Raw genomic sequence first — 25,268 nt, 5'->3', positions numbered from 1 at the left:
TCCTTGTAGAAGCAATGTCCTTGTTCACACTGACAATGAGTCCTCCTCCAAGGAACTGAGCCAACTACATGCAAGGCCAACAGGAGAGCGCTATCAATGATAATAATATTCGCTTCCTGTCAATGACACTTCTCAGCATCTGTCATTTCATGCTAACAATTTTCTTTTTCATAGGAAATGCAAAATCACAGAGATGAATCCAACATTTTTTTTTATCATCCACTATTGAATAACAGAGATTGCTCATGTTCACATTTGAAAAGCTAAACGAGACAAAGGTCCGAATGGGAGCGTTTCAGCTTTACATGGATAATTCATTCAAAACAACCATTTCCCATAATGGTCCCTGCTGAGGACAATGTCTACGATTCATTCATATTAAGTGCCATTTCTGAGCACAGATAAGGACACATTAAAGACTAGTTTGCAACGCATGTGACAAACAATACTGAGGACCCGGTGCAGACGATTCACTGGGGGGGGGGGGGGAAAGGTGGTTAATGTAATGCATGGAGTGTTAGAGGCTCTTGAATTAGTCCCACAAGCTGGCTGGGGGAGTGGTATTCCATCGAAGATACACTCTCGAAACCGCTGATATACTTCACTGAGTTTGATCGCTGAATTTTAAGCAGTTGAGTCAGTGTTTAAAATGCAACATATTGTTTAATTTGAATAGCTAAGAATGCAAATCAATGGAGTGTAAAGGCAGTGGGTAATTAGACAGATAGGGTTCCCTGGTGGAATAATGTCCAATTGTTTGGAGGATGTGGAGGGAATATATGAAGCCAAAAAAAAGCCGTATGTGGACGAGGAATGATGCAACTTTAATTTGAGGACAATAAACAAAAGCAATTTGTGAGAGCTGTAATTACAATCTCCCTGCACACATTGATATGTAGTCAAGTTATTGTCCTGACATGTGGCAAAACCATTAGGCGTGATCGTGAACATTTAAGTGCAAGGTCAATGTATGCAGATATAGTTGTCCTAGACAACATATTTTACATTCCAGGGCTTTCCAATTCTCTGCAGAAGGCTCCACTTTTTATTTGGCGAGAGAGAGAGAGAGAGAGAGAGAGAGAGAGAGAGGGAGAGAGAGAGAGAGGGAGAGAGAGAGGGAGCGAGAGAGAGAGAGAGAGATTGATTTAGTGTGCTTCAGCTACACGCGCTGCTTTTGTGTCTGGTGTTGCAATTTAGATTTAGAAGACAGAGGGGCTGCAATCAGGAAGAGGTGGTAATCAATTTTTCTTGTTTATGTGTGTGTGTGTGTGTGTGTGTGTGTGTGTGTGTGTGTGTGTGTGTGAGCGTGCACGTACACAAGTGTGTGTTGTGCCCACAGCTGCAGAGAGCACATCCACGGCCAGTGGCAAATGGGAGGAGTCTATGAAGGATATTTCTAATTTGATACACACATAAAAAGACCACACTCTCCATTACATATTTCACTTACATAACATGTTGAAGATTTCTTTGTCTTTTCTGTCCACCTGTCATCTGTCATGCGTATTTTTTGTGATTCACCATTGTTATATAGCTTCAACAAAGAAAAACCAATTCAGAGAAATGATGGGCTCTCATTTTCTTGCCCCTCATTTTCTGGAAAAAAAACCAACAATAAAAGGCAATCTTTGCTTTGTTGACAATAACAAAAACTACCTGTTAATGCTTGATGTAGCCTAATGGATTCCCTTAGCCACTGAATAATGAATGGCTTGTGCAGTTTGTTAGCCTGCGCGTTTGCCCTTGAGCAGCACAGAGGAGGCTTATCAGAAAGTTTCACCGAGTACTTTATTATAGCTTGAGGACAGTCGAGCCAGCTGGGTCTTCATTAGTTTTAAACAAGGCGACTGGTTTTTGGCGGGCACTGTTAGCGCCGAGCATGTTTGCACCGGAGCCCTGTGATCCTGTGAATGAGAGAGGGAAGATAGATGAGCATACACTAATGTGTTGGTTTTCACCTTGAACACACCATCACTCTTCTTGACTAATTCTCAGGTTCAGGCTGTACATGCGGTCAAAGCACTGCTGGCTGACAGAGCGGAACATGGCATGCAACTAAAAGATCAATCACTAGATTATATTCACTACAGTATTGCATCAAGCATGGGAGCTGTGCACGTTTGGAAACATTGTGAGCATGTAAGGCAAAAATTGAACTGAAAATAAGGTAATTGGAGTGTCAAACAGGCAGATCTTCACTTCTTAGAAACAGCTACATAAGATACTGAAAATGAGCTGATTTACTGCAGTGTATCTTTTATGTACTGACTACAAAACACTGGGGGTGGAGCAAGACTTTTTTGACTGGGGTGGTCACACTGTGGCACTGACCATAGACTGTATGAAACATGGAGGTACTCTCAGTGATGTCGGCCATTGGAATCTAAATTGAGTTTTGAAGCCTATACCGATGGCGGTCGTCATATTGGAAGTGCTATCTCGACCTAACCTACAGTCCACCTAACAGCTAGAGATGGAACTCAATGTGCAAGCTTGAGGTCAGATCAGTCACGTCCATTGGAGCCAGCCCCAAGTGGGTACTCAAGGAACTGCAGTTCTTTACACTTGCTCATTGGCTTCATTTTTCTACGTGGGAGGTTGCAACTTGGCACTGACTTCTGTAGTGTTGGCATGAAGTATAACCTGTCTGTCTCCTCAAATAATACTTTAACCATTAAAAAGATGTTTATTCCTGTCTTTATTTTTTTATCTTTTAAAAGTAACACAACAGGGTGGACACAGAAAAATCTTCTTGGCTTAGTTCTTTAAGGACTTGAGGAAGATGGGTGTGCAATGTCACAGTAGTAAAGTACTAACACAAGGAAATGTAGGCTCCCATACTGAGTGCAAAAATGCTACAGGAAGTTTGTTTCAATGCAGCTCAAATAGTTGGTTTCAACATAAGTAACACCTCTAAATAGGCAGACATAGTTTAGACATTTTGGGCGGCCCTAGGGGTGACCAATTTGGTTTCGAGGGTTGCCCCGGCCACCCTCTTGATTGGCTCCTGCAAGCACTAGAAAGGCTGGATGGAAATGGCTGTTGCTGGAAGACTTCTGCTAGAGGAAACAACTATATACAACCTGTAGTAACAGCACACATTTGAACACACTGATTGAAGAGCGGGTGGCACTGCCAGTCCCAAGTCTGCATTTAATTCATGCAACTGTCTGGAAGATGAGCTGTGGTGTGCGTGAGAGCACAGCGTTTTAAATGGATGGACTGAGAGCACAGATGTGGAATGAATGCTCCACAGGAAAATGTAGGGGTACGAACAATACGTATTATCAGTCTCCATATAGCCGAGGGATATAACCACCGTTTATTTTTCTTAGTGTTGAACACAGTGCCCATTACTGCCCATTTAGTCTGTGTGCCTCAATCACCCTGCTGATGTCCAATCAAATGTGATCGGCAGAGCCAATACAACTAAGGGCCATATAATGCAAGGACTATAATTTGGGCTCCCATGTGAGTCCCTGAAGCCAAGGTTCCCTCCCCTGCCTCTCATTATGGCAGATGCGTGATATACACAGGGACAGGACAGGGAGGGTGTGCACACAAACACACACCGCCATGTAGCACATAAACTGGACCATGAAATAGGTGGGGTGCCTGCCTGCAGATTGGCCAGGAACGGCAGAGGTAGTTTATTTTGTGTGGGGATGAGATGTGAGGAACTGATTTTCGTTTAATGACCAGCTGTGTGATGTGGACTCATATAGGCCCATTTAAAAACATTGGCTTGTGCACACTGAGGGGGGAGGGGCAGGGGGCCCTGAATCAGTGTGCCCACCTTCAGCCGGGCCGGATAATAAGATCTGGCTCCTGCTGACATGAATGGTAAGATTTGTCACAGAGGATTGGCTGGAGCTACCTTTGAGGTTAAAGAGTGATCTCACACTACAGATAGAGGGTGTGAAGTCTGCTGCTCCCACTAACCCCTCACACTCTATGAGCCCTCATTATATCAATTAACTGTAGAACACAGTCATAATTGTACCTCCAATAACTGATACGTTTGGCCTCTTGTGTGCTTAGGAAATTGGTTGAGAAGCCATAATCACCACTCTTCAAGTTGATGAAGAAAATATGTTAGCAAACAGCAGGGGGGGCAAGAGGCATCGTAAAGTGTTTTTAACACAGTAAAAGAGAAGACCTATGATGTCATGGCAATGATATAGAAAAAAAATGTGGTTCACATTTTGTTCTATAACATTCGCTTCTTTGGTTAGCACTAAATCCAACCTGGGTAAATCAAGGAAATACATTGTGATTTCAGTCAAAAATAAGGACACTACGGAGCCCCTGAAGTCCCAAAAAGTAAAAAATAAAAATCTTGTGCCCACAAGATATTAACTTGTGCTTACAAGATTATATTCTGACTGCAAAAGATGTATATTTTTGTACTTCTTTGGACTTCAGGGGCTCCATAGCACACAATAAAAGAAGGATTACATTTTGAAAATGTAGATGAGTTAACTAGGCGCTCTTCAATCTACACGTTCTACTTCTACCATCATAATGATCACCACATTTAGCAACCTTATTATAAAGTATGGGTCATTCCTTGGCAAAACATGCCTTTGGCATTCTCAGCCAACTTGGTGGTAGATTGGGGACTTAACACCTCACACCATTTCTCTTAATGAATCAGCAGTTATTTTCACATTGTCATTCGATCCATCAGTGAGATTGATGATACTCAGTATAGACACTCTGCATAATAGATATTGATCAATCAGTCGGTCGTATACTGTTGAAAAATGGGGCTGCTGTGGCTCAGTTGGTAGAGTCGGTCGTCTCTCAACCAGGCGGTTGGAGGTTCGATCCCCAGCTCCTGAAGCAACATGTCCGATGTGTCCTTGGGCGAGACACTTATGGCCGTATGAATGTGTAAGAATGGGATTAGTTACATCTGATGGTCAGTTTACATAGCAATCCCTGCCATGTGTGAATGGGTGTGACATGCGGTGTAAAAGTGCTTTGAGTAGTCCGAATAGAAAAGTGCTATACAAGCTCGAGTCCATTTACCATTTACCAAATGCTCAGTCAGTACAGTCTGTGAGAGTGTGTTTTCATTATTTACTTCCTACATGTTTAATTTACTTTTTCTCTGCTTAGAAAATATACAATAAGAAATACATTATCAAACCTAATAGACCTAGCAGCTTCAATACAACAATTGAGCTTTTCTAAAGGTTTAAAGAGCATAAAGGACTTTTTATTCTCATAATCTTAAATTAATTACATGTATTATTATTGTGACCTTAAAGGTATGTTGTATTATTCTGATTTATTACTGAATAAATGATTAATAATTATAATGGTCTCTACCACTGGCCAGAATGAAATCTAGACATTCTATTTTGTTATCCATGATGGTTTAAATACTGACACAAAAAGAAATCAAGGTCTAGGTCAAAGCCAGGGTTTTAGCAGTTTTGTGTATTGCATACTAAAATCCTGCAAAGCCATGGTTCACTGACAAGATATAAATATGCTTGAATACAAAGCTTTCCTGAGCTGCTGTCTCTCATGACAATCTTTAATATTTTAAGTAGAGATACAACCTCAGAGTTGGAGGTGCAAAAGTTTCCCAAAAGTGAGTTCTGACATGAATAATAAAAATAATAAAAGCACATAAAAAAAGAGACCCACACATCCCTCGAACATTACAGCAAGTCAGTGGGAAACATCCTAAATCCTTTCATTAAAAGTCCAATGATAGAATACAACAACAAATTGGGATATTTTCTATTTCCCACATGCACAAAAGAACTGCTCTAACAAACCCACCATAAGAAATAAATCTGAATTACTTTGTTGGCAGACGAGTAAAACTATGGCAGAAATGAAAGTCAAGTACAAAACAAAATATGTGCTCCCACATTTAAAACCCATATACCGCGGATCAAAGTAGGAGAAACAGAAGGAGACTCAAACATAAACATCAGAGTATGACTTTGCGTCTGTGCATATTCCTTTAACGTCGTGCAATCTGTTGTCAGATCGCTGCTCTGAGGCAGGAGAAAAAAACAGATGTGACCTTGATTGTGAGTTCCTGTCGATCTAACTTAAGGAGCTTAAAGGAAGACTCGTCCCTTAACGAGATTACTTTACCTTGATTTAATGGGTTTGACACTTGAGGCAAGTTAATCTTGCTGCATCCTTTACTTTATATATCAAAGATGAACACTTTGTCATGATCCACAAACACACATTGTTGTCTGTTGTTTTTTTATTTGTTCATTTTACTGTAGATGGAGCTCAATGTGTGAAGCACAGGAGTTCAAGACGCATTTCTGAAAAGGGGCCAATAAAGTGTATCATATCAAATCATATCCGATCATATTTATAGTACATTGTATGTCATTGTATTGTATCATGTACCCTATGGTATCTTATCATATCATATAATTTCCTGTTATTTTGTATGCCATTGTATCGTATCATATTGTGTATCGTATCGTGTATCGCATCATATCATGTAAGGCATTGTTTCTTATCGTGTATCGTATCATATTAAATCACATCCTACTGTATTGCATCCTAAACTGCAGCATAATATCCAAACCAATGCATTATTGCAAGAATGAATGACCTTTACCCTTAGTACCGTTCCTCAATTTGTCTCTACTTCTTTTTCTACCCCTCTATCTTTTTCCTACATTATTCCTCTCTTGGCTCCTTGCTCGCTCTTTTACACACACCACGAGTCTTCATGACAGTCCCCTAGGTGCACCGTGCAGTTTGCCCTAAGTCTATGTTGTGAGGGCTATTCCATTTGGCAGTCACTTAATGGGGAACCTTCCCCTCTTCCAAACCCCCGTCTGCTCTGTTCAGACGGTTACAGACCGTCAGGCGGAGGCAGCGACTGTCATCGCAGAATGACAGTGTCCTGACCAGCCGGATTCCTTTGAAGCCGATGCCTGCGGGGTCTGCCCCGGGGGTTGCTGAGGCACGCTGGAGTCTGCCATAGGTGGAAGAGTCCTGCTGTACCTCGACTCATTTTGATTAATGGACCTCTCTCTGCCCCTGAGTGAGCAATTATCAGAGGGTAGGCAAAGTCGTTTATCACTGTAACCGAGCAGCAGGTCTCTTCCTCTGTCGAAAGTCACACCTGCGAGGCGAAGGGGTCTTCGTCCACATGCAACACCTCTTCCTCCTCCGCCATGCTGCCCCGTGTCTGACCAGGAGGGGCTGCCCGCCTACAGAAGGGTTAGATAGGTGCAGGCTTGTGGTGGTACAGAGTGCAGTATCGGCTCACAGATCAGATTTCTCCACTGTAATTGTTTAGCCGGCTGGCCTCTCTCGCCTTCATCAAATTCAAGCCTGCGCATTACTGTGAGATCAAATTCCTACTCAGTCCTGTGGCAACAAGCCTAGAATTCACTTAGTCCTTGCAACAGGACTGGCACATGTTGTGAACAACCATTGTCTGTAGTGGATGTGTTCGGCATACTAACTGTCCTTCATCAGCCAAAAGAAAGCAGTAAGTCGAGTAAAGGCAGCACATTCTACACGAATAGCTGCCGACTACATTCAGTGCAGAACTTTCTACTGTGTGTTATGTGAAAGAGGTACCTTATATATCAATGCCATTGAAACGTTCATCCTTTACTTATACCTATTGCCATCGAAACTCTACTAGACTTATGTTCATTTATAGATTTGTAGTAAGATTTATAATCAAAGTTAAATTATTCAGTAGAAAAGAGATTAATAAAGCACAGGTAACATTTGTTCAAATGCACATTAACAGTCTAAAAACAACCCATGCGTCTGCATTAACAGACTTAATGGCACCTTTATGACTGACACTTAATCAATAAACAATCTGCAAGAAGCTTGACCCCATCACGGACGAGCATCAATTCACTGGTAACGGACAGGACTGTGGATTGTACACAAACAGGACTCTTCGCACAAAAAAAACATACCTCCAAAAAAGGATTGACCTTACCTCTGTTAGTGTCCATTAGTCTGACTGACAGCCCGGCTCCTGAGGTTTGGTTAGCATTCAGCGGACTTCACTTTACAGAACAAACTCTGACCCTTCAGTCATGCAGAACTTATAACCCGTTCTCCATCTCACAAACTCATACCTCTGCATTTTAATTCACATCAAAATGTTGAATACTGTTGATACTTGAGGCTGTAGAAGTTGTCCAATGGCTTCATAGTTATCTTTTTCACCTATCGTTTGAATAATGTGGAGCATGTTTAATATGGACAGTGCATTTATTTGCTGTTTAAGATTGTTATTGGTTTGTGCTTCTCTATTTACATGTTGATGGTTGTTATCTATTAGTGAACCTGTGGGGGTGGATACATGGATGCAGAGTTCAAGTCCAGGACAACTTTTCCAAAAGGGGGCAATAAGGTGTATCATATGGTATGGCTTAATAGACCGTTGTAGTGTATGTTGAATTTTGTTTGTATTTTTTTTTTTAATTTTTATGATCTAGTCAAGTCAAGTCAGATCTATTAGTGCTACTATAGAGGCAGCTACATGTATGAAGAGTTCTAGTCCACGAGCAGTTTCTATACAGGAAACATGAGTGACTGGTCTGGTCTGGTCATATCCATTTGATAGGGTCTAGTACGGTTCATACCAGCGGCGGTGTTGAAAAATGAAGCCAATGCGGAAGTGCAAAATCCTGCAGTTCATCGAGTGTCCTCTTGAGGCTGGCTCCAGGAGCACTGGAAGTCACATACACACCTCATTCAAAAAAGCCAGATTTTACAGCAGATATCAACATGTTTACAGGATTTTTTAATAAAGCATCGGTTTTGGTTTTTATGAACGATACATGTTATCCATAGTGAGGCGTGTAGCTGACCTGATTGACAGGTGGGAGCAATGTAACGGTTTGTCAAGAGGCTTAAAACTCACCTCAGCTCCAGCTCAAAGCCTGTTGTTCCAGTAGGTTGACTGGTAGTTAAAGGCTGAGACAGGATTTCCATCATGGCGGCTGCCGCTGATGAGCCTCCGGAGCCCCCTGCAGTAACAGATGGGTGATGTCACTTAGACTTCGGCCACTAAAATTTACAGTCTATGGGTGGGGTACGGTACAGTTATCTGCAACCTGGTCTGGTCTGGTCATATTGTATCATATCATATTATATTGAAATGTATCATATCACATTGCATAACTGTTCGGTATTGCATCAGCTGTGCGATACAGTACCGTGTCACATCGTATCCCATCATACCGCGTATTGGTCGTATCATACATTTTCAAGTCTTTAAAAAGGCAACTAGCAGAGCTTTAACACTCTTGCATAACAGAGATGACCACATTACAGGTGAGAGGATGTGTTCGCCATTCTGGAAGTAATATGGCTGGCTGGTATCTGAGCCTCTTGCAGTCATTACTATTAGACACCTGTAATCCAAAATCCCTTCACCCACTGTTAAAAATGCAATTAACAAAATAATTGTTCTTTCTAGAGTCCAACAATTTACCTGCAATTTACCTGAATCTATTGGTCAATTACCAGTTTGTCTTCAGGCTGACCCCACAGGCTAATGGCTTTGGAGGGAGGCCAGAATCTGATTTCCCTTTAACGCGATCTAATGGGCTGTCACCCTATACATTATGAATGCAAACCAACTGAACGCAAACCGTCTCACCACCAGGCCCCTTTTTCTATTCATTGATTTCTCTCTTTACTTTTAGCTAATGATCCCCCCTCTTTCATTTTATGCATGCTGGTGAATCTGTTAAGCGCTCTCCGTCGTTGACTCTACAAAAAAATAAGAGGATTTGGAATGCATTTGATGTGGAGATATATATTTTTTGACCACACAGTTATCAAATCACGACGTGTAATGCATGCGAGATGAGCAATGTCTCTGTCACTATTTATATGTATGTATGAGGGTCTCTGTCTTTCCACCTGAGAGGAGAGTGAGGGGAGTGCTGGGCTTTGTTTCATTGCAGTCACGTTTGGAATACTAAGCGGCCAAAGGAAAAAAAAAAACAGATACATGACTTTTAAACAGATTGTAATATTTTTACTCACAAGGAAGTGAGATATAAAAATAAACCGCCGGTGTCTAATGCAACACTTTGCAGTAGCAATCTTTTCTGATGCTGGAAGGAAACTATTTAGGATAACATTTTTACTAGCCTGATAGCTACATCATTTTTTTCTCCACGAGTAAAAAAAACTACCACAAGAAATCTGCTCAAGACATTTGCTGCCGTGCTCTGGAAACGCCAAAAATCTGTGTGCTGCCACCTTGTCCGCCCTCCATCTCACTCTCTCCCGTATATCTCGCCGTCTGCATCTTGTGCCTCTCCCTTGCCCTCTTTTTTTTTTTTTTTTTTCTTTCTAACCATCTCTCACTGTCCTCTCTATCTCCAGCTCACATCTTCATGTCACTCCCAATTTTCGCACGGTGAGATGGAAATTGAGTGGGAGGACTGGGTTGCAGGATAAGACGGAGGCCTCGGAGTGGACAAAAATAAAATCCAATTTCGACAAAAAAATAATAATTGCCCACCCATTCCTCCGTCTCCCCCGAGCAGCAGCCCTCCTCACCGTCCCTCGCCTGTCTGCAGAATCTCAAAACCTGACGCGCAGCAGGAGGGTGTAAAAAGAAAAAAAAGAAGAGATGGACCGTGCACCGAATCAGCCTCACTCTCTTTCACATCTGAGATTGGACACACACCATTGCCCTTTTTTAACTTTTAAAGCCACCACTTGCGTCATATCATAATAGATAGAGTGTACCAGGCAGGTGAGGCTTTGCTCCAAAGAATTTCTAGTGCACAGAGTCGCAAGACCAGACTTTTAAAATATCCAAACTAGTTGAAAAGTGAGGGAGGAAGGGAATTCATGCTGGGTCTTTTTTTGTGTTGGCTGAGATTATGTTTGCCAAAAGGTTTGATTCAGGGAGCAATAAGCTATCTTTCAATGCAGTTTAATTTTTTGTGTCCACAGAGACTGCAGAGTGTGTGTGTGTGTGTGTGTGTGTGTGGGGGGGGGGGGGGGGGGGGCTCGTTTCTCTTTGGGGGGGGGGGGGGGGGGCACTGTACACCTCAGAAGCCACATCTGACTAAGCTGACAGTTCAGTGGGAGTGTTGACAGGTGAACAGAGAAGTGCTGTTGAAGAAATACAACGAGCAAACATAGCCGCAAAACAAAGAGAAAGAAAAGGGAGTGACGGTTGAAATGCAAACGTGTCTGTGTGGTTATCTTCTGCTGTTTAGATCTGGTGATCTATGCACCCTCACACTTTGTCACCCTCCACAGGGTGTCAAAGTGTGCAAAGGTTTGTTGATAGCAGCTTTGTTGAATCAAATTCAGATTTAGTCTTCCAATTCCGTCTGTCATGTTGAGTTTTTTTTGTTTTTTTTGTCACACAACTTCCCAAAACAGGGAGGGTGGGGGAGAATACAGACATTTTCTGGCCGGTGAAGTTAGGAGCCATCTACTTATTTTGGGAGGGTGAGCAATAAGGATCCTGCAGAGCTGTAATCTAGTTGACTGACAGCAGCACACGATGCCTTTTTCTCAACACCTAACCAGAAGACATCCAGTAAAAAGCAACGCAATTCATGAAAAGAGAACACAGACAGCGAGCGAGGTGAGAGAAATGCTCTCAGCCACAAAGAGATAAGACTGAGGGAAGGAGATGAAAGACGGCAAAGGTGCAGGAAAAAAAAAAAATCCCTCCCAAGATCTTAAAATTTTGTTCGTCTTCCCATTTTTGATTTAGAACTTCAGACATCCGGGGCCTCGCCCTTACTTTCTATTACCGTTACCTTGCTGTGTGCTAACATTGTGCAGGTTGTAAATGAAGCCATCTCTCAGTACAAGCCTCATGAGACGAGGGTTTAAAGATACGGCGTCATTGATTTGCAAAAAAGACGACTCAATCCTGTGTTGACAAAAAAAAAGAAAAGATAAACACATAATATGATACGTTCACTCTTCTCTGGGGCAAAATATTGCAGCTTTCCTTAAGCAATTAATCTTTATTGATCTCAAAGCAACATTTGGGAGCAATATTTCAGTTTACATCAGAGCCCCTTCAAGACTTCTCATATTAGATTAAGACGTCACAATTTCAATTCCCTTCTATCAGGAGATTTACAGCAAATAAGGGGAAAAAACACAAAATGAAAGCCCACTCGGAGACAATCGATCAGTCAAGGCAAGTGAAGTATGCACAAATAGTTTCACTGTGGATATTATAAAACAAACTTTTCAGGAGGATAAGGTCAGTTCAAGGAGCAAACTAGGCCACATATCCTCTGGGTTTAAGGGGGGAAACACGCTAGAGTTTGACTGAATGCGGTGCAGAGTCCACAGGGACCGGGAGGAGGAAAACAAGAGCAGAGATGGGGACAGATGGGGACACGATGTAGCTCATCAGACTTTGTTGTGTAAGACCTTTTATCCTCGCAAGACCCTTCGTCTAATCTTATTTTCATGCCGGGTCACAGATCATTTCTTTCATAAACATTTACATAAACTAGCCATTTCATAGAGGTTAATAAAAAAACTGGTCCAATTCCAAGAAAGCAAATAGCACCTTGTGTCCTCAGGCAGCCTTATCTCACAAAGAAATATCAGATCACAACACTTTGTGCAACCAAATTACATTTTTGGTTTGCCTCAAAGTGCAAAACAATCTTGCACACATCGAATGAGAGTCTTTTGAAGTACTGCTTGTGTGCGAGGAGGAGGCCATTTTCAACACTTCAGTTTAATCTCCCAGATTTGAAAAATACAATACTCCGGCTCGCTTGTTGCTTGTTGTCAGGGAATCCTGTTTGTCTCCGCGAGATATGGATGAAGTAGCTGTCCCTTTTTTTGTAAGCAAACACCCGGACACACTCGAAATAAATCCATCCAGCTGAAATGAGGTGCAGCACTGGGCTGCAAAAGTGTTGACATGAGTGTTAAGTAGGGTACAGTCTGTGGCGTCATATGGGTGTGACACCCCGGAGAGAAAAAGCTTGTTTGTTAGGGGAGCTTTTGTTCAGCCCTGATAGCAGCGATAAGCTCGAGCTTATTGTAAGGACCATTGTTCTGAAAATAGAAAACACACAAATACGATGTGTAACACATCTGGCAGACCTTTATATAGTGTTTATACATAATCTTTGACTACTATCCCCTGCTATTTATTATTTTTTTATACACAAAAGATTTCATGAACTTTAAAGCCACAAAGTTTCCCTCTGCAGAGAGCTCTTTCTTGCACTTGTTGTCAAAGTCTCTTTGCTCCTCCCCAGTCCTCATTAGACAGCGGTCCAAAGCTCGCTCGGGCTCCTCAGCCGCTGTGGAAAGAAAAGTCAAAGTCAAACTTTTCAAGATGCACTTGCCAATCAATTTGATGATATCACTATTCCTGTGACTATGCTCTTATCTGAAGGTTATGCTGTAGGTCGAACTAGCTCTGTTGAATTTCACACAGTCGACTGTTTAGTGCTTGCAAGTTCAAATCCGCTATTTACAAGTGGAAAGCATCCATTATTTGGTTGATGCAACATGGCAATATGATACTAGAGAAGCTGCGCATAGTACTGAATGCATCCTTTTGTAAGGTAGAGAATCTAATCAGGAAAATGAATCATTAATAGTAATTAATGAAGTTGAAGTTAGTGTTCTCGTTGATGCACAATTGTTCCCATTGAACAAGCAAAACAGTTAAAAACACAGTGTCCAACTGCACTATGACCCCATGCCTCTAGGGGGTGCTAACTAAGATTAATCCATTGTTTGTTTTTCTTTAGAAATTTTAAAATAAATTGTTTTATGGAGCATGTTTGCTTTCTGATTCGTAAACTTACCATCATTGCTCTAGTTGTGTTGGTGATAGTAATATAGGAATTAGCACCCTCTAGAGGCTCGGGGTCATACTGCACTTAAAGTGATTGTCAGTGAAATGTTAACATTAATAGAACACAACTCTGAAGTAAACAGGTATTAACATTATCTTTAGAAATGTGAATATATGTTAACTATTAATGCAAACATTTCCCTGACCATCACTTTAACTCCACTATCACCCCATGCCTATAGGGGGTGCTAATTCCTAGTCTTATCACTCACATTATACGACTATCAGCAGTTAACGGAAGTTACTGTTATTGTTGTAAGCAAAAGTCAATACCTCGTGCAAACAATATCAATATTTTGTGGACTTCAGGGGCTACGTAGAGATGTACTGTTCCCCCATACATACAGAAGGTCACACCTTGGCTGTCTGCACCACTGCTCTCCACCCACTTCTTTCTGCACTTTATGTCAGACAACAATGTTATTTCTGTTTACTTCTGACATCTTCTCTATAAATGCAAACTTCTCCCTGACCATCACTTGGGCAAACTTCTATTCTAATGGCAACAGAAAATAATGTGGAAGAAGGATATGCCCGCACAATTGCTCAAATGACACAAAAAGTTTGAATTAACCACAACCAGGGTCGACTCTAGGCATGGGCAATACAGGTGGTCGCTTAGGGCGCCAGGCACCAGGGGGCGTCGGTGTGAGCCCTGGATATTGTGAATATAAAGCAACTACTGGATTGTCAACTTTCCCACTCCTTCCCCTAAGCTCTAATCGATTCAGCCTCTCTCTTTCTTGCTCGCTTTCCCACTCACTCACTACGCACTCCACAACAGCAGGAGAAGAAGAGAAAAAAAAACAACTCTGTGTCTTCAGACTGTTCCAAACCAGAAGTGAGGGTAAGAAGTAAGACCCTGAAGTAACGTGAAGAATGATGATTGACATTGTACGTTTCCTCATATGATCGTCTGTGCTGATCTTGAGTGTGCCTTCAAATCGTAATCTCGCCTATGGGCGCCGAAACGTCTAGAGCCAGCCCTGATCACAACCCTTCAGGTGTTTTTGGCATCAAAAATGATCGACTGAGAAAGACCAGTTATTCCCCAGTACCTTCTGTCTGACTGTACTTCCAGGCCTTCACTCATGGCCCTTGTATCTCATCCCAGATAATCAAATATCTCATACAGTGTGATTGGCCCTCTATGTTATATACTTTTCTACTCAGTCCTGCAATCGTACGACACAATAGTTTAATTCTGGACATTTTTTCTTCCTCTTTCAGTATTACTCTCTGTCTTCTCTTCGTTTTACTGCAACAAGAGCTTCTCCAGCTTTCTAATTATTTTCTTTTTACCATCACGGCGGCCCTCGGAAAAAAAACGAGAACAGTCAAGGTTCTTTGTTCAAGCAGCTTACTAGAACCTAAATTCACTTTAAACACATAAAAGGAATGGACATACCCACATGCATTCCAGCAGTGATTTGTTGTCTGGCGTTTGAAGCCTTGAGTTTGCAATGTGAACATCGCCTGTTTTTTCTTTTTTGGAGCGTGATCATATTTGGATCAGAATTGACAACATTTGTTTAAGACCAAAAAGATGTAACAGCTCGTAACAAGCCCACCCGCAGAAATGGCCGGGCTCCTGAAAAGCCCAGTGAATGGGCCCTCCCAGAATCTGATTTAAAGCAATGGATGTATGCACATTCGACCAGTACTGTTAGCACTAGCCTCGTGGCTAACATTAGCTCCCTCGGGCTGGCTGCCATCAGCCTTTGGAGCTGACTGAAATAAGTTTGTTAGCAAGAGCTTGTTTGGTTCAAATGCCTGAGCCAGCTCTCTCCTTTTCTTCTTCTTCTTTCTTTTCTTCTGCATCTTAACTCTGTGCATGTCCTGGAATGGCTGCAGTTTGTGACATAACTAGCATAACATTTAAGTAAACTGGGCTCGCTTCCGTCATTAACATTAGAGCAACAGCAACAACAACAACAACAACGGCTCATATCATTTTAAGAAGAGGGGGTTTACATGTTGAAACAGCCTCAATTTATTGAAGCAACAACAAATAAAATGTGTGTTTTTGTTGCTTTAAGAGGTAATGGTGAGTATTTAAGTGTAAAATTAAATTTGGTCAATGTTGATTCAAATTCATGGACCCCCGCTATGTGACTAGGCCCCGTAAAGCTTTCCCTTTTTGACAAGATGGAGAGATGCAACGTCAGCCACCCGTGACTCAAAGCTGCTACGCCCCTTATTATGTATCATTTTTAGCCTTTACAGTTATACAATATCAATCAGTGAAGTGTTTAAACCCACTGTTAGAAGAGTTTTTAGCCTGTTTTGAAATGAACTGAAAGTATTACAGATGCCCCTATATGACCTACAAATACAAACTAGGAAAAAGATAGATCCTTTCTGTACAGTTACCATTAATGCCTTTCACCACTGCAGAGTTTTAGACAACAGTATTTACATTACCATGTGGCTTTTATTTACATTTTCTACGTACAGCAATTGCAGCAATTAAACTGTGATTTTGTTCTGTTAGTCTGCAAAGCGTATGCTAAAAAAAATCCCCAGAAACAAGCATGACCTCAGACCAAAACTAACTACATGTATGACAGTTCAGGATAACCCTACGAGGACATACATAGACTTTGTTTGTTTTTTTGTGCCCAGGTAATCAGGCGCGGAGCCTAAGGCTCATTGCAGAAGGGGAGTGGACCAATAGTGGGCCCTTAAACTGTCTATAGGCTATATAGCATATGCTGTAGCCTATATAGTAATATAGTATAGCATTTATGGTATAATATCAGCTGTATGGAGATACAAGACGGGGCAGGACAAAGAGAAATGCCGCTGCAGATTACAAAGGGTGCTATTACAGTGACAGGGACTTATCAGTGAGTGACCTGCTGATATTTAAGCAGCACAAGTGCTGATATGTCTGTGCGCATATTCCACCGATTAAACAAGTAAAGCAGAATTAATTAGCCGGACGGGAAACCAAAGATAGAAGACAACTACAGTTTGACATTCAGTGAAGTTGGACGCTCATCCAGCCACACAGCCAAATAGACAATACAATAAAACCACACATTATCAACCCACGCACCACAACAAACTTTGTAAACGGTGTGCAAGCAATGGCCTGCCGTTCATACAGTACGATAACCAGCAGACACGGCGGTCTACAACACATGCACCCACAAACATAAGACCAGCATCTAAGCGTAATCTCAAATAATGATGAAACAACTTATCAATTAAGTTTTCATCAGCACTGTTGCTTTCCTGCACGGAGCTAGCTGGGTGCTCCTCGCTAACATGTTTATTTGCTTGGCTAGTAGCGTTTACGTTAGTGGAGCTAGCAACGGGAGGAGACTTGCCAGGTTGAGTTGTCAATGAGAAAACATTTTTTATTTAGTTTTTTACACTTTTAATGTTACGAAAAACTGCGAGGTAAACAGAAATAAAGCAGACAGACGACTAGGTTTTTAAAACTCCAGACAGCAGCGGGGGCCCAGCAAAGGGGGTGCTAAGAGGTTGAATCAATGACATTACAAACAGGCCACAGCATCCTGCTGGTGCTGTTTGCTGCCGAAGTTGAGAACCCCTTTGGCAGTGGAGGGGGGGGCCTCTCTGCTCTACAAAATACATTGTGTGTCTTGATTGCGGCAAAAGAAAAGAGAGACTCAGACCTAGTCAAACTGACTTTATTCAACTAAATAACAAAATGCATGTTAAATTTGGCTCAAAGTGGGCCTCTTGAGACAACAGTGGGCCTGGGGCGGCCGCACCTTCTGCCCCCACACTCGCTCCGCTACTGCATGTAATAAAGATGGTGGTATATCGTTCAAATATATTGACAAATCTGGTATAGTCGACATGTCATGGGAGCAGTGAGGCACACTTATTTTATCACTCAAATGCACTTGGAAGTGAACAATACAAACAGCTGGATCTATTCCATCGCATGCTTGGCAGGAATTTTAGAGGTCAATGTGGATTAAATAGCTTGAATAAAAAAAAAACCTTCTTGTTTCGTTACAGTGCAGCTCAAAATGGCATTAAGCTCCTCTTTGATGAAGCTAAAGACCCTGTGGCATTAAAATCCCACAGCATATGTCAAGACTTGAGCTACCAAAACAAATACTTTAAATTTACTCACGTTTAATTTACCTGGTTTAGCTTCCGGCTTTAAATCTATTGCATCTTTAGGGGTTGGTCACATGTTCACTTTGCATGCAGCTCTGGAGCCATCATAGGATCTTAAACAGATAAGAAAAAAAACAGTTAGATTAAATGTAGGTTTCCTCAAGTAAACACAAGCAGTCGTATAATGGTTGCATTGTGAATAATAATAATAATAATAATAATAACTCACGTTGTGCTTCCGATGTTTCAGTTTGTTGGGTGTTAATAAGAGAGGCACAGTTCTGTGCCAGGCTGAGGCAGAGGGTGCAGAAGGTGTAGCTGCAGTTTCCTGAACACACGCCAAAGCATACGTTCACACACATCTGGCAGCAGATGTCACAGCAGCGGTCAGAGCAGTATCTCCAGTCGTCGCTCCGCACACACAAGGAGCCGCCGGCAGCTCTGCAGTCCTCCTTACTTTGTAGGCACCAGCTGCAAGGCTTGCAAAACTGTAAGCCCATGGGTCCGCCTGTTAAAAAACACACACGCAGACACCGAGAAACGAGATATTGGAGGAAATCACTGTCTGGAAAAATGGTGTTCTTTTCAAGTCCAGAGATGGAATGGAGAATGTATGTGCAAAAGAAACTCTGTGGAGGAAAAAAACAGCTGATAATTGACTGTCAGTCTGTCCTCAGCGTTGTGCAAGTTTCCTACTATCTCCAGTTAAGTCCAAAGTTCTTGCCAAATGAAATATTTGCCAAAGTCCCATACGAGGAGCTTGAGTAACTTTTATATGTAATGCTTGATGTCATACTGTTCCCCCCTGAGGCCTTCCTCCAGTCAGCTACATCATCTCCCACATTCACGAGACAAAGAAGGAAGTCAGCCTGAACTGCAATTCGGGGAAGAAACTGGCCCTTCAAAAGAAAAGAAGAGCGTGACAACCTCAAACGTCACTATCAACACAGTTCTCTGTTCACACGAACTAAAAATAATCAGAACACCAGAGACACAGTTTTATTCCACTTCTGAGCATGAAATTAAACAGAGGCGCTCATTCTAGGGCGACTTGTCACGGGGCCTTTAAGATAGAGAAGGTGGTTAGCAAGGCTAATGAGCAATGCAGCACAAATGAAAAAGCTCTGATTTAACTACAGCAACAATAATCATCCAGGTTTCTTACAGAAAAATAAAAGATAAGGATACAGCAGATGTCTGAAATTGAAACAGAAATAGCTTTTTAGTGTGTTCCCTCAATGATTATTTGCAGATTTCTAACAACAATCCGTCACTATTAGGCAGAAAACACATGATCAGTATTACAAAAACAAGACTGAAAGAAGTCACAGTTTCCCTATCTTACGGAAGCCCTAACAGGAAATGCATTTATATATTTCTTTTCAGTCTGTTTTCTATGGGATAACGAGTACACTTCATCTGTTTTCTTGGGCTCTCCACTTATTTACCTCTTTATCTTTGTATAACAACGCTTGTTTTTCCATGAATAAGAGTTCATTTCAGGCATTGGAGAGAGTAATTTCAGAGTCCAGACATGCCCAAAACCCTTTAATCACACTGTGTGTTTCCAGGTCACACGGGCAGAGGGGTTTACATTTGATGTTACTTTGGATTGTAAGTGTGTATCGATTCATAGACAATCTGGCAACTTTGGTAACTTCAGAAAAACATTCTTAGTTAGAATAATTTAACGGCGGTGAGAAGGCAGAGACAGAGGGCAGAATAAACACCTAGCTGTGTCTCCCACTTGGGGGAGGGGTAACTGCCCTTTGTGATGTCACAAAGTTGGGTTGCAGACAGACTAGGGACACATTGTTAGAAAAACATGGTGGAATGGATTTTACATAATATGTGACCATTAAATCAAATAATGTACTGCATATCATCTCAACCTGAGTAAAAGAAAGATCTAAAACTTCACAAAAATAAGTCTCATTGCCATCTTACAATAAGGTTGTAGAGCCGTGGAAATCAAAGGAGTTTCCCGAGAGAAATAACAAAACAGGATTTGGCCAGGAGATGACCTTGAAATATGAAAACAGGAAAAACATGGGGGTTGGCAGGTCTGCATAAATTAGTCGAGTGAAGAACTTAAATTACCCGTCACCACAGGAAAACGGAGGAAAACAAAATGCATGCAGTAAACTTTTCAAAGCTTTTTAAAACTAACAATGTGTTTCAAAATGTGATAATTACATCCATATATCTCAATGATATGGTACATTTCATTGTAGATTGCAGATTGTATTGGACTGGAATTTTTTTCAGAACTGACTGATCTAAGTGGAAACTGTGGCAGATTCAATATTTAATTCAATGAAGTTTTCAACTCCCTACGAAAACACTTCTCTTCCTTCCAAAAAACCAATGATCCTGTGATTAAAAAATCTACCCCAGGAAACAGATTGGCTTTTTATTTTTTACTTACATATTGTATTCTCATAGGAGCCCCCACTCATCACGCTTAATCAAGGACAGGGAACAGACTACATCTGTTCACATGGCAGCTCTCCTGACATTTTATTATTTCCCTTCCTTCTCTCTCCGTCATTCTGTCTCTTTCTCTCTTTCGCCCTCTTCCTCTTCTTTAGACACACACACATTCCCTTCTTGCTCCCCATAACACAAATGTCAGCAGGCTGAGTGTGGCAGGTGAGCGACAGTGAGGCAGATTTGACCTTGACGGGCTCTGAGAGTGAAGTGACAGTAATAAAAGGCTGTAGTGAGCTATTGTTGGCCCTGGGGCACCCATTAATGAATGACATGAAACAGCGACAGGAGGGAGGGGGTGTGGGGGGGGGGGGGATGATGGAGGACAGGTGACAGAAGCCCACACAAGGCCCTCACCTGTGATGAGCTTGGCCAGCACCTTGCACAGGGTTCACACTTAAACATACACTTGATGGCATACACTCAGACATCTGCATCCACACACACATACACACTCACAAGTAATGTACGGAGGTGTCAAAACACACAACCACCTACTAACACTCACCGTCTGAGGACATTCTGTCAAAAGGGTGTGTTTACTGTAGAATAAATCACCAGCTATTTCATTACATTGTTCATGTGCTAAGTAGACCTCCATGCACCCGAGGGCGACTTGGATTTTTAAAAATTTTTTCCACCTCCCACTCACTCCAACTCTCATACCCGGATCGTGCACTGATACAAACCCCAGTGACAATTCAGCTTTAATCCCCAGCTTCCCTTGCTGCAGTGCATCCTGTTAGAGAATTGTTGTGAGTGTGGAAATGAGGCTATTTCAGGGATTCAAGCATCTTATACTCAAAGCTCTGACAGTACAGAACAGTTTCAGGTTCTTGCACTGCAGCAGAATCTGTGTTTTTCTTTCTCCACTGATATCATGATAATTATAGATAATGAATTGATAGGGGTGATAAGAGCCAGACCACTAATGGAATGCAGTACTTAACCTCCATAATCCCTTTGTGCCCTTCACTTAGTGTCAGGATAATTAGATTACTGCAGGTGATACCTTCTTCAATCACAGACACCAAGTTACACACACACAAGGGACACGTTTTTTTTAATTTTTTTTTATATATATTGGAAGAATTCTGGTTCACATAGGCTAGTATTAACCAATCATGTTTGAGTGGGCTTTAGTTGGTTGGAGGAAAACCGTCCATTTTGGAGAAAAATAGGCTGTATGCATTGGCTGAACTGCCAGGTGTGATTGGCTTTGGTTTGTTTTTTACCATTTTAAATCTGTCTAATCATATGCTGATATCTGTTTGTAGAGACTAGAAATACATATCTCTCATCTCCCACTAAATTCTCAGATGGCATGATGCTTGTAGACTGTAAACATTGCCCGGGAAAGAGGGAGTCCTAGCCAAAATCTTTTAATTGGTTATCATAATTCAGCGGAAGCAAACATTACCATACACCGGCTGATGGTGTTGTGCTTTACTTTAATTGAGATATCACATTGCAATTCATAATTGGTTGTCTCTCAATTCCAACTCCATTCTTTGTTGCCAAGCTGCTAGTCAGACTGTAAACAATGACAAAGAACAAAGGGAGTCCTGGCCTGAATCTATTATTTAGCTATCCCTGTAATTCAGTAGAACCCCAAATAATCAATCAATCTGTATTTGTATAGTGCCAATTCATGACAAATGTTATCCCTAGACACTTTACAAAGGAGCATGTAAAAGACATTACTCATTGTTATATTATCTACAAAGACCCAACATTAATCCATCATGAGCACCAAACAACATTTAGCGTAGTTACAGTGGAAAGAAAAAACATACAAATTAAAAGCCCAGGAGGCGTTCTCCCAGCAGCAGAAGCCAGGCTCTGGACTAGACGGAGCTCCATCAACCTTCAGCGAGGTGATCTGGCACTACTACCACCCGACGTCCCATGCCCAGACACCACTACACGGACTGTGGGGTCCACACAACCACTGCCTAATGCCCAGACACCACCATCGGACTGTGGGGTCCACACAACCACTACCTGATGCCCAGACACCACCATCGGACTGTGTCCTCCACACATCCACCGCTATCCTCATTCACACTTGGCCTCCACGTCCAGAGACAAGAAGTGTGGACAACTGGAACGCAAGGAAAACAAAGGAAAAAAATCCTCCCTGCATATTATCCCATATGCTCTTTATTAAAGTGTCTTGAGATAACACTTGTTATAAATTGCCGCTATACAAATAATGATTGATTGATGGATTGATTGATTGATTGATTGATTGATAGGGGGTAGCCCCCTAAAGGCTAACTTGTCATTTGTCATAGGATTCAGAAATTGGAGGTGCAAAGCATGTGGACTACGCGCTCCAAATTTTGCGGTTAGTTTCAGCTGACTAAGCATGAGTATTAATATATCAGTTCTGAATTGTCTTCTCTCCTCCATCTACAAAATCTATATGAACTAAGGGAAACGAGTAATCCTGAGAAATTGCACGTTGGATAGTTGTGATTAAAGTTCCATCACTTCAGAACTGGGCCCTGCCGTTGGCCGATGGCTGAAGATAAGGGATGAGTAACAGTTTAAACTGTAAAAACTGTGGGAGATTTACTGAACGTGTCGGAGAAGATTTGGTAGTGCTGGGTGAGTTATGAAGGTGGGGAAGACACATTGTATAGTAGGGGAATCCAACATTTCATCGGGATTGACAAGACACTCATATTTTACCCCGGTCATCCCCCCCAAGGGCTCTGCTCTAGGACCCCACATCGCTACATCACTCCTATCCACTGGGTGGGAGGCAGGATCTAATTGGCAGGTAGCATGTCACATTCAGGGGTGACAGAGAAGAAAAAGAGGGGAAAGATATGACAAGAGGAGCCTTAGTAGGAATTTGTAACTGACTTTTTGTCAAATGGCATAATAGTACAAGACCGCTTCCTAATGACTTGAGGTGATCCTCTCACTTTTCTTTAAGCCCTAGCAGAAAGTTTGGGGGGATTTTAGGAAAAACTTTTGGACTGATGTATTCATGTAGATTTACCAATGTCCCCCTCACAATGAATGACCTCTTAACTTTCCATAACACAACAATATTAACATATTTTAAGGATTATTTGTTTGGCCTTTGCCTTTATTGGATTTAACAGTGTAGATAAAAAGGAAATATTAAGAGTGGAAAGGATATGTAGAGAAATGGCTGAGAGTTAGTGTTGAACACTATGTGTATGTGGCATATGACCTACTAATCTCTTATGTGTGCAGATTGTACATACTGTACAAATGTAGAATCTGTACACAGGGGTCTGGTTTTTCAGCTTGGGAAGTTCTCTGTTTTTTGTTTTTTTTTAGCAGTATTGACATAGACATTACATTTCTTCAGGGCTTGGTGTATGCTTGAGAAACAGTCTTTGTGGACAACAATAAACAGGAGGAAAGTTATCCGCTCATTGACAGCTCCCATCAATGGTATTCTTACAACATTTTTTTTTTTTTTTTTAAATCTCTTTAAACAGATACCTGCATAAAAGGTTAAGCAAAATGTAGCCTACAGATCAAATATTGTAACTTGGGCTACAAATCTGCTTGACGCTGAGTCACAAAAGCCAATCAGCGTTTAGATTCCCTGAGTGCCTCAAATGCGCCAGAAGTGATCAACCCAAACACGACAAAGCTTGACATTATACTTTTTCTGAATCTGCAAAATGATGTTGTGATGTCTGCAAACACAATTGCTGTTAAATGCAAGTGAATCACTTTCTATTTCGTCACATACTGATGATCTGAGTTGGAGTGAAGCCTCTGTATAACCTACTGTTGCTTTACTTTTTGTTAGAGAGAGTCTCTGTTAGAGAAGAGACAATATGTGCATAAACCACAGCATTACAAAACAAAGAAACTCACTCAAAATGGGGATCCAAAAAAACTGGCGAGGTTATGAGGACTAAACAACAGCTTTAAATACTTATTGTTAAAACCCCACATTGCAGGGGTGAAAATACAAAGACTATTTAGCTCTTAAAAAGATTACAAATGTCACACTTCCATTTGGTATTTAAAATGTACATACACTCTACAGAACATGCATCATACTGAAGTTACTCTTACTTTAGGCTGGATTAAAACAAAGCACTATTAGACAAATCATCGTAGCTTCCCCCATCCCAAAGTCCAACTTGGTACATTCAAGAGTAAGGCATGGTGCATTCAAGTGCGCGCGTTAATGAGAGAACGATCCTCAACCAGAAAGTTGACCTCGGAGATAACAGAAATTATTAGTCAATGGGGCGCTGGTGGCGCAGTGGTTAGAGCGCGCACCACATGTATGGAGGCTGTAGTCATCCAAGCAGGCAGCCCAGGTAAGAATCTGACCTGTGGCTCCTTTCCCGCATGTCATTCCCCACTCTCTTTCTCCCTGATTTCCGACTCTATCCACTGTCCTTTCTCTACAATAAGGGCACAAAATGCCCAAAAACAGAAATAATTAGTCAAAGCAGTAAGAACCAAGAAAACAAATACTTAAATGAGAACATATTAAATGAAGCACACTTGATGAAAAGTGGATCCTAACATTAGCTGATAAACACATACCAAATAAAAACTACCATAGATTCAGACAAATGTATTTTTTCACAAATAGAGTAAGTGATGCTCCCTTTCCCTAATGTCATATTTATTATCAAATATTTGTTGTTATTGCTAAAATGACACGTAAAAGCACTTTCTAGACAAATTGGACAACTTTGTTGATATTGATGACTGGGTTTTGGTTTTTACTCACTCGTTTTAGGTTTGTTTTCAAATTTATATTCCATTACCGTTGGGATGTTACCTTCCT

The 25,268-nt window shown here is 41.4% G+C and overlaps 1 long non-coding RNA gene across 4 annotated transcripts; it reads right to left on the bottom strand.

Moving 5' to 3' along the window:
• Positions 1–13,084: 13,084 nt before the first annotated feature.
• LOC132954330 (uncharacterized) lies at positions 13,085–24,361 on the bottom strand. Of its 4 annotated transcripts, XR_009665743.1 has the most exons (5): positions 24,335–24,361; positions 18,768–18,870; positions 18,201–18,479; positions 17,985–18,084; positions 13,085–13,304 (listed from the first exon to the last, which is right to left on the bottom strand). It is a non-coding gene; the product is annotated as an uncharacterized LOC132954330 (long non-coding RNA). The 4 variants fall into 4 exon arrangements; XR_009665744.1 differs by lacking the exon at positions 18,768–18,870 and having other exon boundaries at positions 24,335–24,358; XR_009665742.1 differs by lacking the exons at positions 18,768–18,870; positions 24,335–24,361 and having other exon boundaries at positions 17,996–18,084; positions 18,201–18,739.
• Positions 24,362–25,268: the final 907 nt, after the last annotated feature.

The sequence above is a fragment of the Labrus mixtus genome, chromosome 20 (assembly GCF_963584025.1).
Source record: "Labrus mixtus chromosome 20, fLabMix1.1, whole genome shotgun sequence".
Lineage (NCBI taxonomy): Eukaryota > Metazoa > Chordata > Actinopteri > Labriformes > Labridae > Labrus > Labrus mixtus.
The sequence above is the reverse complement of the archived record's forward strand: the minus strand, read 5'-3'. Positions and strand labels throughout refer to the sequence as shown.